Raw genomic sequence first — 16966 nt, forward strand, 5'->3', positions numbered from 1 at the left:
AAGAGGAGTATTTGAGAGGATCAATTTCTTGGTGACCCTCTTGGCAGACCATAAAGAAAAGAAGGGAAGGCACCAGTGACTGATTAGGAACTAGAGATGATATCACAGGAGCAATTTCTGAGTGCAGAGCCAGGAGTAACCCCTGAGCGCTGCCTGTTGTGGCCCCAAAACACAAACAAAACCAAAACCAACCTACTTCCAGGGCTGGAGCAATAGCACAGCGTTTGCCTTGCATGTGGCCAACACCAGAGGACCACGGTTTGATTCCTGGCATCCTAGCCTGCTAGGACCAATTTCTGAGCACAGAGCCAGGAGTAACCCTAAGAAAGATCTATGTCTAAGACAGGAGTGATAGTAGTAGATTGGTAGGAGGCATTTGCTTTGTGCCTTGCATGTAGCCAACCCAAGTTCAGTACCTGATACCCCATACTCATGAGCTCCGCCAGGAGTAATTCCTTATTTTATTTGTTTGTTTGTGTTCCTTTTTTGGCCATAGCGGTGCTCAGGGGTTACTTTTGGCTCTGCACTCAGAAATTGCTCCTGGCAGGCTCTGGGGATCATATGGGATGCTGAGAATTGAACCCGGGTCCATCCCGGTTGACTGCGTGCAATGCAAACTCCCTACTGCTGTGCTATCACTTTGGTCCCAATTTGCTACAGTATTTAAGTGATAGTAAAATATTACTGGTTGAATGAAGTAAAACTACAAGGCCCAGGGGCCGGAGAGATAGCATGGAGGTAAGCCGTTTGCCTTGCGTGCAGAAGGTCAGTGGTCCGAATCCCGGCATCCCCGTATGGTCCCCCGAGCCTGTCAGGAGCGATTTCTGAGCGTAGAGCCAGGAGTAACCCCTGAGCGCTGCTGAGTGTGACCCCCCCAAAAAAACCCCACAAAACTACAAGGGCCAGAGTGATAGCACAGTGGGTAACTGATCCAGAGTTTGATCCCTGGCATTGCATATGGTTCCTCTAAGTACAACTATAATTCCTGCGCACAGTGCCAGTAGTAAACACTGAATATTGCTGGATGTGGTCCCCTAAGTAACAAAAAAAAAAACCCCACAAAACCTAAACTGTGGAGAATTTTCAGCTGAGACTATATTACATAACTGGGTATGCGTATTAAAAAATCTAACTTTTAATTCCAAGTAGAAGGAAGCTGATTTCTAGATTTATGGGTTAATTTTGAAGAGAAAATGACCACAAAGTACAAAACAAAGAAATTCAGATCTCCCTTTCATTTTCAGAGATAGCTTTCAGTAATTTGAGTGTGTCTGGGATTTATTCCTTTGGTGAATGCTCAGAGGTTTCCAAGATAGCTTTATGCTGATCCGAGTTGGTGAGCTTGCTAGGTCCTTTGCTTCTTAAGGATCTTGAGGTTTACCCTTTCCAAATTACCAGTTAGGAAGAATTAAGTTTAGAGAAACTATCCAGTCCTCAGATTTCAAAAATAGATTAAAAAAAATCAGAACTGTGTCCACGTGGACTGCCCAACCCCTTACTTTCAACTAAAAATACATGTACAAAGATGACAAAGCAGCCCTCCACCAGAATATTTATCGGCTAAACTACTCTGTAACTAGTAATATTGTATAGTTATGTTTAACATCAGGTTTTGCTCTGAATCACCACTTTTAGATTACTGTGGCTAGAGAACTAGAGGATCTGTCTTTGCCATTTTATTTAGGAATGCGGGGTTTATATTTTATATGGAAGAATGTTGAAAGAATTTTTTCTGAAGATTTGAGTTTCTGTTTCTACTGGAAACTGGGTCCTTTTCATTTTGTTGTGAACTGAAGTTTCTATTTAGACATAGAATCATATTTTTGGGAAAGTTTAAGTTACTAGCATTTCTATAAGGTGATTATGTAGTTTATAGTGATCAATACTACTGAGAATAAGCTTTTTTGTATTTCTAAAATCAGTTTTGTTTACTTGGAGAAAATAAAGAAAATGTGCTTACTACTCTGTCACCCCACTTTTGCTTAGAAACTTTTTCTGCATTTGTTTGAAATGCAGAATTACTATATCTAACCACTAGACACTCTCACAGATTGAGAAGCCTCAAGTAAATGTCTATGCTGGCTTTAGTAGTCAGCAAATACTACCCAAACCCTAATTTTCTGCCCTTTTATAGAATCTTGGAATTTTAGGGTTGACCCTTTTAGGAGTCAGCAAATCATCTTTCCCCAACACACAAACATTTTTCAGCCTCTTTGGAAGACTGAGTTAATGGAAGATTTGTATATGATTTCCCTGAAAGATTCTAGACAGAGCATCCTTTGGGAATTCCATGTTTTGGCACACAATGGCAACTTGATATTCATAAGATTTTTATCATTCCTCTGATTTGGCAGTGCCCCAGAATAAAATGTAAAATGGAGTCAGTGACTGGTATCATTAACTGTAAGCAATGATCTCCAAGAATAAATGTTAGTTATTTACAAGGTATAGATAAGCCAAAAAAGAAAGTAGAAACAATTCATTTCTAATATTAGGAACATCTGGTAGGGATGATGAATACTTTTTTGACGCCTTTCCCCCTTTTAAAATGTTATGTATGTATATTTCATAAGAGAAGAAAATACAAACACATACCTTGAAAAGCCTCTGTAATGTACTTAGTACTTTTTTTTTTTTGGTTTTTGGTTTTTGGATCACACCTGGTGGCACTCGGGTTACTCCTGGCTTTCTGCTCAGAAATCGCTCCTGGCAGGTATAGGGGATCATATGGGATGAAGGATTTGAACCACCGTTGGTCCTGGGTCGGCCACTTGCAAGGCAAACGCCCTACCACTGCGCTATCTATCTGGCCCCTGTACTTAGTACTTACTTAGTACTTTTGATGACTCAATTAATTATTGGACCTTTATAAATGAACTGAAGGTACTTTTTAGTGAAGATACTTAGAGAATTGGAGTTGTCTATGGAATATCTAGCAGTTATTTTATTTTATTTTATTTTATCTTTTTGGTTTTTGGGCCATACCTGGTGATGCTCAGGGGTTACTCCTGGCTATGTGCTCAGAAATTGCTCCTGGCTTGGGGGACCATGTTGAATGCCGGGGATTGAACCATGGTCCATCTTGGGTCAGCTGCGTGCAAAGCAAACGTACCACTGTGCTATCGCTCTGGCCTCAAGAAGTTGTTATTTTGTGTAGAAATGTCATGTAATTGATAGTTCATGTTGGGGAGATACTTTTCCTTTTCTTTTTTTTTAAAGCCATAACCAGCTGTGCTTATGGCCTACTTCTTGATCTGCACTCAGTGATCATTCCTGAAAGGGCTCTGGGAATCATATGGGATACTGGGGATCAAGCCCTGATGGGTCTTGTGTAAGGCTAATAATGCTCTGCCTGCTCTCCTATCTTCTGTCCTGCCAATCCTAGAAAGATGCTTTTCTTCTCCATGTTGTTTCTCCTTGTTTTATGGTTGGCTAACTCTTAGGCTGTTTTTAATATTTAGAAGTATAATTAATTTCTACAGTATTCTACTTAATTTTGGAGGTGGTACTTTAGTGTAAATTATAGTGATTTCTCTGAATTTTTTGTCCCCCCCTTCATTTTAAAGCTAATGTCTTTTATCATTTAGTCCAGGCTAGACCTCATATGACTCGTACATAGTACATATATTTCTACTGTTTCTGGATTGTTTTTCACAGATTGAAATTGGACTAATTACTTATCCTTTTTTTTTTTTTTTTGGGCTTTTGGGCCACACCTGGTGATGCTCAGTAGTTACTCTTGGCTATGCACTCAGAAATTGCTCCTGGCTAGGGGGACCATATGGGATGCTGGGGATTGAACCATGTTCATGTTAGATTGGCCACATGCTAGGCAAATGCCCTACCACTGTGTTTTTGCTCTGGCCCCTTATTTTTTTTTTAAGGATTTTTATTGAGACCAATGTGAATTACAAGTCTCTCACAGTTATATTTAAGGTACATTAGGTGAATTAGGGCAATTCCCACTACCAATATTGACCTCCCTCTATCCCTGTTCCCAGCTTGCATCCCATACCTTGACCCTTAGCCCCCTGGACTGCTAGTGTAGCAGGTCCCTTTTGTGTAGCTTGTAGTTTGGGTCTCTTGATTCTGTTCATTCTGGGTTGGGTATTTAGGTCTGATCATTTTTGTACTTCCACTCAGTATTTTTGAAACTGCTTGCCCCTGGTACCATCCACTTTTTTTTTTTCTTCCTTCCTCTTTATCCTCAATTTATGAGGCAGAACAAGATGATTCAGGTTCTATGGTTCTGTTAAAAAAGAAGAAAGCAGGAAGAAGTCCCTGTCTAGAAGCTATAAATATAAGTTTAAAAGAAGAAATAAAAAAACTAAATAAAAAGATAAAACCAAACTAAAACAAGAAAACAAAACAAAACAAAAAAACAACAGCAACAACAATAAAGGAAGTGGGGGGGTCCGGAGAGATAGCATGGAGGTAAGGCATTTGCCTTTCATGAAGAAGGTCATCGGTTCAAATCCCGGCATCCTATATGGTCCCCCGTGCCTGCCAGGAGCGATTTCTGAGCGTGGAGCCAGTAGTAACCCTTGAGCACTGTCGGGTGTGACCCCCCAAAAAAAACAAAAACAAAAAAAGGAAGGGGGGCTAGTGTGGCAAGGTGTTCGGGCTTTTTTTTTTTTTTTTTTTTTTTTTTTTTTTTTTTTGCATAGGCACAGTACATAGTGGGGGAAATTAGAAAGGAAATTCCCTTGGCCTAAGAGTTTCAAGGGTTTCTCCACCCTTGAAGCATAATGTCTTGGAATCAACTACAGGCTTCGGACATGTTCATTGTTGAATCCCCAGGTTTTTATGGTGCCAGGAAATATTCTGCTCTGTTGTGGTTGTTAAAGTCAATCTTCTGTAATTAGAGATCTTGGTTTTTTCACAGATCCTAGGACAAAGTCTAGGATAGTCTTTATGGTTCCAGAAGATCAGTCATGATTGTTGCTGTCAATCTTCTGTAATTAATGATCTTGGGTTTGCATAGACAAAGGATGGAGTGTCTTCTGATTTCATCTCACATTAGGTGATGAGGTAGGGCAACTTGCCCTTAGATCAAGTTGTTGCTGTTTCCTTATCTTCAGGATGTCGAATGAACCTACCCTGGTGCAAGTTGGTACCAGAGTGTTATTAGGGACTCCCCCGGGGGGGAGTTTTGATTCCTGGTGCTGTTGCAGGGAACTGTTTCAGTTCTAAGGTTGAGATCCAGGGTTTGGGGTTAGATGGTCGATATCTGAACAAATGAGTTCTAAGTTGAGTCCCCATAACAGATATTCAGGGTGGGAGATACCCCTGTATTATAAATTTTATAGATTCTTATCCCTGGTATATAAAAGCTTGATTCATACATATGATTTCGCATTTTAGTGTGCCTGTGCAAAAAAGAATGATGACATATTATATTGTCGGTGCCTTTGGTGGTAAAAATGACAGGCTATACAATCTCTGCCTTGGTTTTAACCTGAGCTTTTATCTCAAGCAAGACAATACTAGAATTTCATACTAAGCAGAAACAAAAAAAGCAAAAAGGGGCCGGGCGGTGGCGCTAAAGGTAAGGTGCCTGCCTTGCCTGCGCTAGCCTTGGATGGACCGCGGTTCGATCCCCCGGTGTCTCAGATGGTCCCCCAAGCCAGGAGCAACTTCTGAGCACATAGCCAGGAGTAACCCCTGAGCGTTACCGGGTGTGGCCCAAAAACCAAAAAAAAAAAAAAAAAAAAAACAAGCAAAAAAAAAAAAAAGGGGATGGAGGAGGCTACCTTTATTTACATTAGGAAATTAACACACTAAGAGGTATAACTATTAAAGAATTAAACATACAAAGAAGAACATATATCCCCATTAAGTTTTGACATAGTCTTGGGGGTTGTGAGATCCTGGGCACATTTTTGTCTTACACTGTGGTCTTATTGAGTCTGAGAAATGGTTTGCAGGATAAGGGATCAGGTAGTGTCCTCGATGGGGGTTCTTCTGGAGCTGAATTCAGAGGATGCAACTGTCCACATTGAGGAGGGGTGTGAGAAAAGGGCCACATAGAATTAGTCAGCAGGAATGGTGGTTTAGCTTCTTGCTGGATGAGTGATGTAGGACTGAGAGGGTGTTTTTTTGCTTTGGGAGCTGGGTGGCGGCTTTTTGGGTAGGGGGTCAGTCTTGATTCCTGCGTTAAAAACTGAAGGTAAAGAGGAGAGATCAGGACTGAGGGGATAAGAGGTTAGAAGGAGTTCTGGTTGGGGGAGGGGAGGAGGGATAATATTTATCAAGGCCTATATATAAAAAATATAGGCGTGGATTGTTTACAGTATAGATTAGGCAAACATAGAGGAGTCCATTGATACAAACTCATGCCCACTTATAGACAGACATTAGAGATCTTTTCAGAGGTTGTAGGTGGAGTGGGTTGGAGCACTTAAGACATCATTGAATTAAGAAAAATTAAACAAATTAAAATAGATTAGAAAAGAAAAAAAGAGAAAAACAATAAAGAAAAGCAGAATAAATAAATTCGGCCAGCACCTCAGAGGGGAAAGGTTTTCCAGTTTCTAGACATTTCATCAATGGCAGAGGTGAACTTTGCTAAATGAAGCTTTCAGGGTTAGATTGTGCATGGAACATTTGAGGATAAACATAATTATCATGTCCAGAATTCTAATACCATATTAGAATACTAATATGATACTGAGCACTATAAGAGGAGTTTATCCTAATGTGTATAATCCACTGTGTCATATGCATCGAGGTTCCTTTCCTGAAAAATAAACTGACAGCGTGGGCATTAGGATATAATTGTAACTTAGCTTGAATTGAAAAAGAAAGAAGAGAAGGAAAGAAAAAAAGAAAAAGAAAAGAGTTATTAGTAATTTGCAAAAACATACTCACTGAGTGGGACCTGTAACATGAGCCTATGGTGTGCATTTGCCTATTTCAATGGTCTCAGTGTCAAGCTTTAAGTCATAGTAGAAGACATAATCAAAAGAAAATGGGTAAATTGGAGTATTTTAGCAAGACATTGTCATAATGAGTACTGTTTATGGAGTCTAATATGATAGAGCACTGAACTACTTAATTAGGGTGTCTATCCTATATCTTCAAGCACCTCTGTGGACAAAAAAAAGTTGAATAGTTATTTTATACATAATAAAATTAAGGCACTAACACATACTGATATTAAGCACTGCCTTGAGTGTCCCTGGCTTCCCATCATGTTCTGCACCTGATTGTGTGGATAAATACATTAGAACATTTTATTGGCCTTTGTAGTGAGAGGTTGATTGAACACCTCTTCAATCTGAATAGCCTTTTCTGTTGTGGCAGGTTTCTATGTGGTATAAAAGAGAGCAAAGGCTATGTTTTTCTCTTCTGCTTGATTTGATCACTTCTCCTCACTCTAACCTGGGACCTATGGTGTTAGAGTATCTACCATTTAGACTTTTGAATTTCTTCAAGGAGTATTATATGCATTTATGGTATATATTCTAAATACCACATATAAGTGATATCATTCTGTATATATCCTTCTCTGGCTTCATTTAACATATTTTCAGTTCCATCCGTGTTGCTAATTGCATGATTTTTATCATTTCTTACCACTGTAGTTTTCCATTGTGCATATGTATCACATCTTCATGATACACTCATTTGTTATTGGGCATCTAGGTTGATTCCAGATCTTGGCTATTGTGCCAACTGCTGCAACGAATAGTGGTGTGCATCCATACTTTTGGATGAATGTCTTTCTGTCTTGGGGATAGATACCCAAGAGCTGGGTCCTATGGCAGCTCAATTCTGAGCTTTACTGAGAATTGTTTTCTATAGAGTTTGGATCAGGCAGCATTCCCACCAGTAGTGGATGAGAGTTCCTTTCTTACTGTATCCATGCCAGCAGAGATTGGTCCCATTATTTTTGATGTGTGCTATTCTCACTGGTATAAGGTTGTCATTGTTGTCTTGATTTGGATTTCCCTAATGATGAGTGATGGTGAACATGTTTTCATGTGTCTATTGGCCATCTGTTGGTCTTCCTCAGAGAAGTGTCTGTCATTTCTTCTCCCGATTTTTCTGTTTTTTAAGGTTTTGTGGAGCTAACCTTTGTGAGTGCTATGTATATCCTAGATATCAAACTTTTATCTTAAGTATTGAGTACAAACAATTTTTCCCATTCTGTTAGCTGTCTTCTAGTTTTAGCCTGTGTTTCTTATGCCACACAGAATCTTTTAAATTTGATTTATTTAGATGTGATGTTATAGCTCTTGTCATTGGCATTCTATCATCAAAGGCATATTTGAGGTATAAGTCTTGGAATGTTCTGCCTATGTTTTCCTCATGAACTTTATAGCTTTGGGTCTGATTTCAAGGTCTTTTACTCATTTTGAATTGGCATTTGTGAAAGGTGTGAGATATGGTTTAATCTTTATTTCCTTTTTTTAGGGGGAGGCACACACTGTCACTCAGGGGTTACTACTGCTATGTGCTCAGAAATCACTCCTGGCTTGGGGGACCATATGGGACGCCAGGAGATCAAACTGCAGTTCATCTTAGGTTAACACATGCAAAGCAAACGTCCTGCCACTTGTGCCACCGCTCCGGCCCTAATCTTTAACTTCTTACAGGTGGTTATCTAGTTGTTGCACACCATTTGTTGAAGAGACTGTCTTTATTCCATTTCAAATTCTTAACTCCTTTGTCAAATACTAGTTGAGGGGTTATGTCACTGGATATTCTGTTCTGACCCATTGGTTTGAGATGCTCTCTTTGTTCCAGTACCATGCTGGGTTTTTTTTTTTTTTTGTTTGTTTGTTTGTTTTAATTTTTGGGCCACAACCGCGATGCTCAGGGGTTACTACTGGCTATTGCTCAGAAATCGCTCTTGGCTTGGGGGTCCATATGGGACTCTGGGGGATAGAACCACCACAGGCAAGTTATCTTGATTTGGTTTTGACGCCTTACTGTTTGCGCCACCGCTCTAGCCCTAGTACCATGCTGTTCTTTTAAATTAATATCTTTATATAAACATCTTGATTACAAATATAATTGTAGTTGGGTTTCAGTCATGTGAAGAATACCCCCCCCCTTCACCAGTGCAACATCCCACCACCAATGTCCCAGATATCTCTCCTCCCCACACCACACCACCTGTACTCTAGACAGGCTTTCCACTTCCCTCATTCATTCTCATTGTTAGGATAGTTCTCAATGTAGTTATTTTTCTAACTGCACTCACCACTCTTTGTGGTGAGCTTCATATTGTGAGCTGGACCTTCCAGTCCTCTTCTCTTTGTCTCTGAGGATTATTGCAAAAATGTCTTATTTTACTTAAAACCCATAGATGAGTGAAACTATTCTCTCTCTCTCACTCTCTCTTTCTCTCTCTGACTTATTTCACTCAGCATAATAGATTCCATGTATATCCATGTATAGGAAAATTTCATGACTTTATCTCCTGATGGCTGCGTAATATCCCATTGTGTATATGTTCCACAGTTTCTTTAGCCATTCATCTGTTGAAGGGCATCTTGGTTGTTTTCAGAATCTGGCTATTATAAATAGCACTACAATGAATATAGGTGTGAGGAAGGGATTTTTGAAATGTATTTTTGTGTTCCTAGGGTATATCCCTAGGAGTGGTATAGCTGGAGCTCAGTTTCCAGGTTTTGGAGGAATCTCCATATTGCTTTTCATAAAGGTTGGACAAACAGCATTGCCACCAGCAGTGAATAAGAGTTTCTTTCTCTCCACATTCCCGTCAGCACTGCTTGCTCTCATTCTTTGTGATGTGTGCCAGTCTCTCTGGCATGAGATGGTATCTCATAGTTGTTTTGATTTGCATCTCCCTGATGATTAGTGATGTGGAGCATTTTTTCATGTGCCTTTTGGCCATTTGCATTTCTTCTTTTTTTTTTTTTTTTTTTTGTTTTTTTTGGGCCACACCCGGCAGTGCTCAGGGGTTACTCCTGTCTGTCTGCTCAGAAATAGCTTCTGGCTGGCACGGGGGACCATATGGGACACCTGGATTTGAACCAACCACCTTAGGTCTTGGATCGGCTGCTTGCAAGGCAAACACTGCTGTGCTATCTCTCCGGGCCCGACCATTTATATTTCTTCTCTATCAAAGTGTCTGTTCATTTCTTCTCCCCATTTTTTGATGGGATTAGATATTTTTTTTCTTGTAAAGTTCTGTCAGTGCCTTTTATATTTTGGATATTAGCCCCTTATCTGATGGGTATTGGGTGAATAGTTTCTCCCACTCAGTGGGTAGCTCTTGTATTCTGGGCACTATTTTCTTTGAGGTGCAGAAGCTTCTCAGCTTAATATATTCCTATCTGTTTATCTCTGCTTCCACTTGTTTGGAGAGTGCAGTTTTCTCCTTGAAGATGCCTTTAGTCTCAATGTCATGGAGTATTTTACCTACATGTTTTACCTACATATACCTTATGGTTCCAGGTCTGATATCAAGGTCTTTAATCCATTTGGATTTTATCTTCGTACATGATGTTAGCTGGGGGTCTGAGTTTGCTTTTTTTTCTAGTGGCTAACCAGTTGTGCCAACAGCACCTGTTGAAGAGGCTTTCCTTGCTCCATTTAGGATATTTTACTCCTTTATCAAAGATTAGGTGATTGTATGTCTGGGGAACATTCTCTGAGTACTCAAACCTACTCCAATGATCTGAGGGTGTGTCTTTATTCCAGTACCATGCTGTTTTGGTAACTATTGCTTTGTAATACAGCTTAAAGTTGGGGAAAGTAATGCTTCCCATATTTCTTTTCCCAAGGAGTGCTTTAGCTATTCGTGGGTGTTTATTGTTGCAAATAAATTTCAGAAGTGTTTGATCCACTTCTTTGAAGAATGTCATGGGTATCTTTAGAGGAATCACATTAAATCTGTACAACGCTTGGGGGGGGACCATACGGTTTTGATCACTATATACTATATAGTAAAGCTTCAGTTAGGTAAAGTAATTACTTATTCTTAACTTAAAAATAGAAATATCTCATATTTTAAGAAACTTACTTGTACTTTGCTGATTAAAAATTATTATATGAGAGCCGTCAAGAACTAATTGTGCATAGCTTTGTTGCACCTCCAAATAAACTTTATAATAATCTGGGTATCTGGGGAGTAACTTAAGATTTTGCTTTAGGTAGCTAGTCTGAAATTTTATGTATATAATTCAGTCTGGCCTTTTGGAAAGGTATTAATTATCTCTCTAGTGAGCCAGAGAGTGTATAAGGTCTTTCAAATGTTATATCTGAGGTATGGAAATTCATAGTTTCTTTGTTTTTGGAATTTGAACCACATCTGGTGATGATTCACGTTTACTCCTGGCTTTGTGTTCAGGAATTACTCTTTTTTTTTTGGGGGGGGGGTCACACCTGGCAGTGCTTAGGGGTTACTCCTGGCTCTCTGCTCAGAAATTGCCCCTGGCAGGCTCTGGGGACCATATGGGATGCAGGATTCGAACCACCGTCCTTCTGCATGAAAGGCAAACGCCTTACCTCCATGCTATCTCTCCGGCAGGAATTACTCTTGGCAGTGGTTCCATGAGATATGGGATGCCTCAAGATCTTTACCTTTAATATATAGTTTATAGTCACAACTTTCCTCAGAGTTATGTGAGGATTAAGCAAGCCAGTGCTTATATAATGCCTCACATAATATTTGGCATCTGTAAAAATTGTTAGGTTAAGAAAAAAGAGCTAGTGTTGCTTTGGCAGCACATGTACTAAAATTGGAACGATACAGGGAAGATTAGCATGGTCCCTGCGCAAGGATGACACACGAATTTGTGAAGCGTTCCATATTTTAAAAAACAAAGAAAAAGAAAAAAGAGCTAGTAGTTGGTTTATGAATATAAGTCTCTTTGCAGTGGTCAGTTATAATTCTCTGTGGGGAAGAGGTCTTTGATATGAACTGATTACAGTTCAAAACTGCTTTTTTTAAATTTTGGACCTTACCCGGTGACGTTCTGGCTATGTGCTCAGAAATCACTCCTGGCTTGGAGGAACATATGGGACACTGGGAGATCAAATTGCAGTATGTCCTGGGTCAGACGCCTGCAAGGCAAATGCCCTACTGCTGTGCCATCGCTCCAGCCCCTCAAAACCACTTTCCTTTTTGGCTCTATGCTCCTGGCAGTCTCAAGGGACCATATGGGATGCTGGGATTCGAACCACCGACCTTCTGCATGCTATCTCTCCGGCCCCATAAAACCAATTTTTAACAATTTCAGTATGGTAGTATGGTATCTCTAGAATTCTTTAGCTTTTAAGAAACAGTTTTACAAAAATGCCACTTTCCTTAGTGTACTAAAATAAAAATATGGCAAAATGTTTGGATTTAATTTTAGTTATGCAGGGATGATGTGGTCTTTTTGTTGTTGTGGTTTGTTTTCAGAGGTAATGGATTCTATGTGTAAAATTTGTATATCTATTTTAGATTATATTTTCCTTCCTCTGTAATTTCAGTAAACTTGCTGGAAGAAGGCTGTTCATAAGAGTTTTGATAGTGTTCAGATCTCTGCATTCAATGTTAATCTTGACCTATTATATTCAGTACAATTTTTATTTATAGAATAGTTCTGCAGACATAGTGTTTCACTAGCATAGTATTTTACCTTTATTAATTAATTAATTAATTAATTAATTAATTAATTTTTGTTTGTTTTCTGGGCTACACCCAGTGACAAACGGAGGTTACTCCTGGCTATGAGCTCAGAAATCGCTCCTGGCTTGGGGGACCATATGGCATGTGGGAGGATTGAACGACGGTCTGTCCTAGCTAGTGTGGCAAGGCAGATGCCTTACCTCTTGTGCCACCACTTCAGCCCCTATTTTAACTTTAAATTAATTGCTTATCATTAGAACATAGGGAGTTCTCACAGACATACCTTATATACTTGAGTATAAGCTGACCCCCTGATTTACCCTAAAAACTGGAAAAACTTAGTGACTCGAGTATAAGCCAAAGTGGAAAATGCAGCAGCCACTGGTAAATTTCAAAAATAAAAATAAATACCGAAAACAATTACAGTAATTGAAGAATCAGTAGTTTAAATGTTTTTCAATGTTTATTGCTAAAGAAAAACTGTAAACTAGCAACAATAACTTTAACACTTTAAATAAAGTGCAGAAAACCGTGGCTTAACAGGTAATCAAGCTAAATCACAATGATTAAAATCCTTCAAAACTGAATTCCTCCTCCTTCTCATCTGTATGTCCAAAAGAGCTTCAGCTGTATCTGATGTGAGGGGCTCAGCATGGACATTGCTGTCATCACTGAGTTCACAGATATCATCATCACTGCTGTCGGCCTCATACAAAGCGCAGAATATTGTGGGTTAACTAGGTCAGTGGCATCCAGTTCAGTCCAGCTACCCACCTCGTCAGCTCAGCCGCGACTTGTGGACTGAGCTGAAGCACTGCTCCCTACAGCAGATTCAGTGTGCACACACTGAATCAGATAACTTGTATATGGCCCGAGTAAAAACCGAGTTCAAGGTTTTCTGGCACAAATTTTGTGCCGGAAAAATTTGGCTTATACTTGATTATATAGGTAACTTTATTAGGCTTCTGAGGGGAAAGAAATGGAAGGATTTTAGCAACACTGCCCTAAGGCCATTCTTCATCACAGAAACCATTAGCTAGAATTAATTCTTGTCCTGTTTTATACAGGTTATTCTTTCCTTACATGGCTAAAGCCCCTTCTGTTTCCTTTTGTCATAGGTCTAGAATTTAAATTCAGTTGCATTAAACTAGTTCTTAAACGGATTCTTTGAGAAGTGTTTTTTCTCAGAGAGAAAATTATAGTCCCTGGAAGCCTCTAGATTATTCAAAGGGACCATGGGTGAATGATTATATTAATGGAGAGCTATAGTCTGAGTCTAAGAGTAAGCTGGTAGAATGTAGGGCCATAGGATGGAAACAAATCAGAAAGGGGTCGTGCTCAAAAAAGATGGAGAAACACTGCTCTCGACTACTGGGTCTGTGCCTCTTTTAATAATTATTTACTGATAGAGTTAAAAATATGATTTACCAATAGTGGGTTTTCTTTGTGACTGGCAATCATTTCTGCTTCTCTTTTTGTGAAAATTATGCTTTGGCTCATTGTCAGTCTTTTTTTTTTTTTTTTTTTACTTTATTTAAAGAAAATGTATCACATAGTCGACATAGTTGACTATAATACATTTGTTCTAGTGAGAGCAAAGTTATTTAAAAAAGAATACAAAGAAAAAATAAAGGGACAGGAGAGATAGCGCAGCGGTAGGGAGTTTGCCTTATGTGCAGGACAGACAGTGGTTCGAATTCCGGCATCACACATGGTCCCCTGTGCCTGCTAGGAGCGACTTCTGAGTGCAGGGCCAGTAGCCCCTGAGCACTGCAGGGTGTGACCCAACCCCACTCACCCCCCATCCCCCACCCAAAAAAAGAAAGAAAAAACAAAAAGGAAGAGAAGAAAAAAATTTTAAAAAGTTGTGCAGAAATTCAAAGCACTGTTACAGATACTGCTGCTTTTAGGGGCTTATTCTCAGCTGCCAGGCCTGGAAGAAGGAGAAAGTGGGAGAGGGTGCCTGCACTTGTTTCTAAAAAGCCCTGACTATAGGCCAAATACTGGTTTACATAAAGTTTGGTTAGATTCGTGTTCTTGAAGAGAGTTGTGGATGGGTGCTGTACATGGCTAACCCAGGTTTACTCCCAGGCACCTATATGGTATTTGGTCTCCTGAGCCCCACCAGGAATGATCCCTGAGTGCTGAGTCAGGTTACAGTAAACCCAGAGTAACACCAGATGAGCCCTCCTCATCTCTAACAAATCTCTAATTGGTACAAATAGGCACGTCATCCAGTATTTCTCAGGACCATTAGAGGTGCTCAGGAACCATGTGGTGCTATGGCTTGAACTCAGTTTCTTGCCAAGGATGTGTACAACCACTCGAGCCATATGTCTGAGTTAAGAATGCTCGTTAATATTTCCTCCCAGACTTTCAGGACTCATTGCTTATAAACAGATTGCTCAGTTCTCTGAAGCCTAATATTTCCTTCTCAGCTCTATTTGTATGTTGCTTGATTTTATTTTTTTTGGTACAAAACTTATTTATCATCTAACTATTTTATGTTTCAGAATATATCTCTGAAAGATAAGACCTATTGTCAACACCTTGATACCATGGTTATAATTAAAATTTCTTAATATCAGATATCTATTTATAAATATTAACATCTATAATTATCTCATTAATCTTTTTTGCTTGTTTGTTTTTTGGGCCATACCCGGTGATGCTCAGTGATTACTCCTGGCTATGTGCTCAGAAATCGCTCCTGGAGGGGGGGGGCCCGAGCAGTGGCACAGGCTGTAAGACGTCTGCCTTGCCCGTGCTAGTCTAGGACGGACTGTGGTTTGATTCCCCAGCGTACTGTATGGTCCCCCAGGCCAGGGGTAATTTCTGAGCGTATTGCCAGGAGTGACCTCTGGGATGCTGGGATTTGAACTGCCGACCATCTGCATGCAAGGCAAATGCCTTACTGCTGTGCTATCTCTCCGGCAACCGGTTGATACATCTTTTAAATCTATTTAGTTATTTATTATTTAGTTATTGTTCCCTCTCCATCTTTTATATTTTTTCTTTTAGAAAATTTGTTATTTGGATTGGAGCTATAGTAGTGAGTAAATCTTGCCTTACATGCAATTGATCTGGGCTCAACCCTTGACACACTTTGTGGTCCTTCGATGTCTGCCAGTTGTGACCCCTAGTGCTAAACTAGGAGTAAGTCCTGAGATTGGCAGGTATGACCTAAAAACATAACATATACTTTAACTATAAAGTAATATTATATTTTAATAAAACTTGTCCAGGACACACAGGCTTGGTGGAGAGCTGAGGTTCTAATTCCATTCTTTCCAGTTCTGGTGGATGTTGAGATAGAACAGAATGACAGTTTGGAGGTGAATGTAATTTTGAATATCACCCCAAGATTGATGATACCTGGTTCAAGTATTTGCTGTGCAAATGCATCTCCCTTGTGGGAATAGGCTTTTGTTGTACTAGTCCTGGTGGAGGAGGATTTCATTGCCTTGGGTTTAGTAGGCCAGAAGACAGTCATTGGAATAGGAACCTCTCTGTGTCCCATTTATAGCCTCATACACTACTCTGTGTTCTGACTTGACGCTTTCAGAGAGGTGATATGTTTCCTGTTTCCTCTTCCACATTTATTACCGCCTTTCTCTAGAAAACAGTGCTGCTTCAAGGAGGCTCTCCCTTTTGTTTTTCCTTGCAATTTACTTTTCTGAAGATTGAATAGTTGTTCTGCTTTCTTACTGCGATTTTGCGGATTTCACTCCATGGTATAGATAACCCCTTTCTTCCTCCCTCAGTATTTCGTTTATTTTTCTCCTTGGTAAGTCTCTGTAGGTGTGGATTGTTAGTGACATACTTTGTTTGCTCTGCCTGCTTTCTCACATAAATTGCTTTGTCTTCTCTTAACTGTCCTGGAAGAGTGCAGTTTATGTTCATGTATTTGCTTTGTTCTAACGTCTATTGCTAGTTATTGGGTTAGTTCTGATGCATTGATGATAAACGTGTGCAAAAGAAATTAAAATAACAGCTCACAGATGGTCAGTCGACTCTGGTACATGATTATTTTATACATGTTGTTATCTTTAGTCCTCCTTACAACAATGTCTTAAAATAGTTGTAATGCAGTTCATTTTATACATGTTGTTATCTTTAGTCCTCCTTACAACAATGTCTTAAAATAGTTGTAATGCAGTTCATTTTATGGGTGAAAAATTGAGTTTAAAATGGAATAATGTTCTCTAAGGACCTTTAACTTGTATGCTGTTAAAATCCCCCCTTTTTTTTGCTAAGGAGGTGAGTTACTGCTTTTAATTGCGTGATATTATTACTTTATAGATCTAGAAGGTTTTTTGGGTAATTTCTCCTAATAGATGTTTAGTAAATCCAAGGGATGCTAGTGGTAGAATG

At 39.5% G+C, this 16966-nt stretch overlaps 1 protein-coding gene and 1 non-coding gene across 10 annotated transcripts in view; both read left to right on the forward strand.

Moving 5' to 3' along the window:
* Window positions 1–16966, forward strand: part of EPB41L2 (erythrocyte membrane protein band 4.1 like 2) — a 271009-nt gene that overhangs the window by 2070 nt on the left and 251973 nt on the right. The gene's annotated exons all lie outside the window — the stretch shown is intronic.
* On the forward strand, window positions 11689–11794 carry LOC126025117 (U6 spliceosomal RNA). The gene has a single exon (XR_007501164.1). It is a non-coding gene; the product is annotated as a U6 spliceosomal RNA (small nuclear RNA).

Source organism: Suncus etruscus, chromosome 12 (genome assembly GCF_024139225.1).
Source record: "Suncus etruscus isolate mSunEtr1 chromosome 12, mSunEtr1.pri.cur, whole genome shotgun sequence".
NCBI classification, from domain to species: domain Eukaryota; kingdom Metazoa; phylum Chordata; class Mammalia; order Eulipotyphla; family Soricidae; genus Suncus; species Suncus etruscus.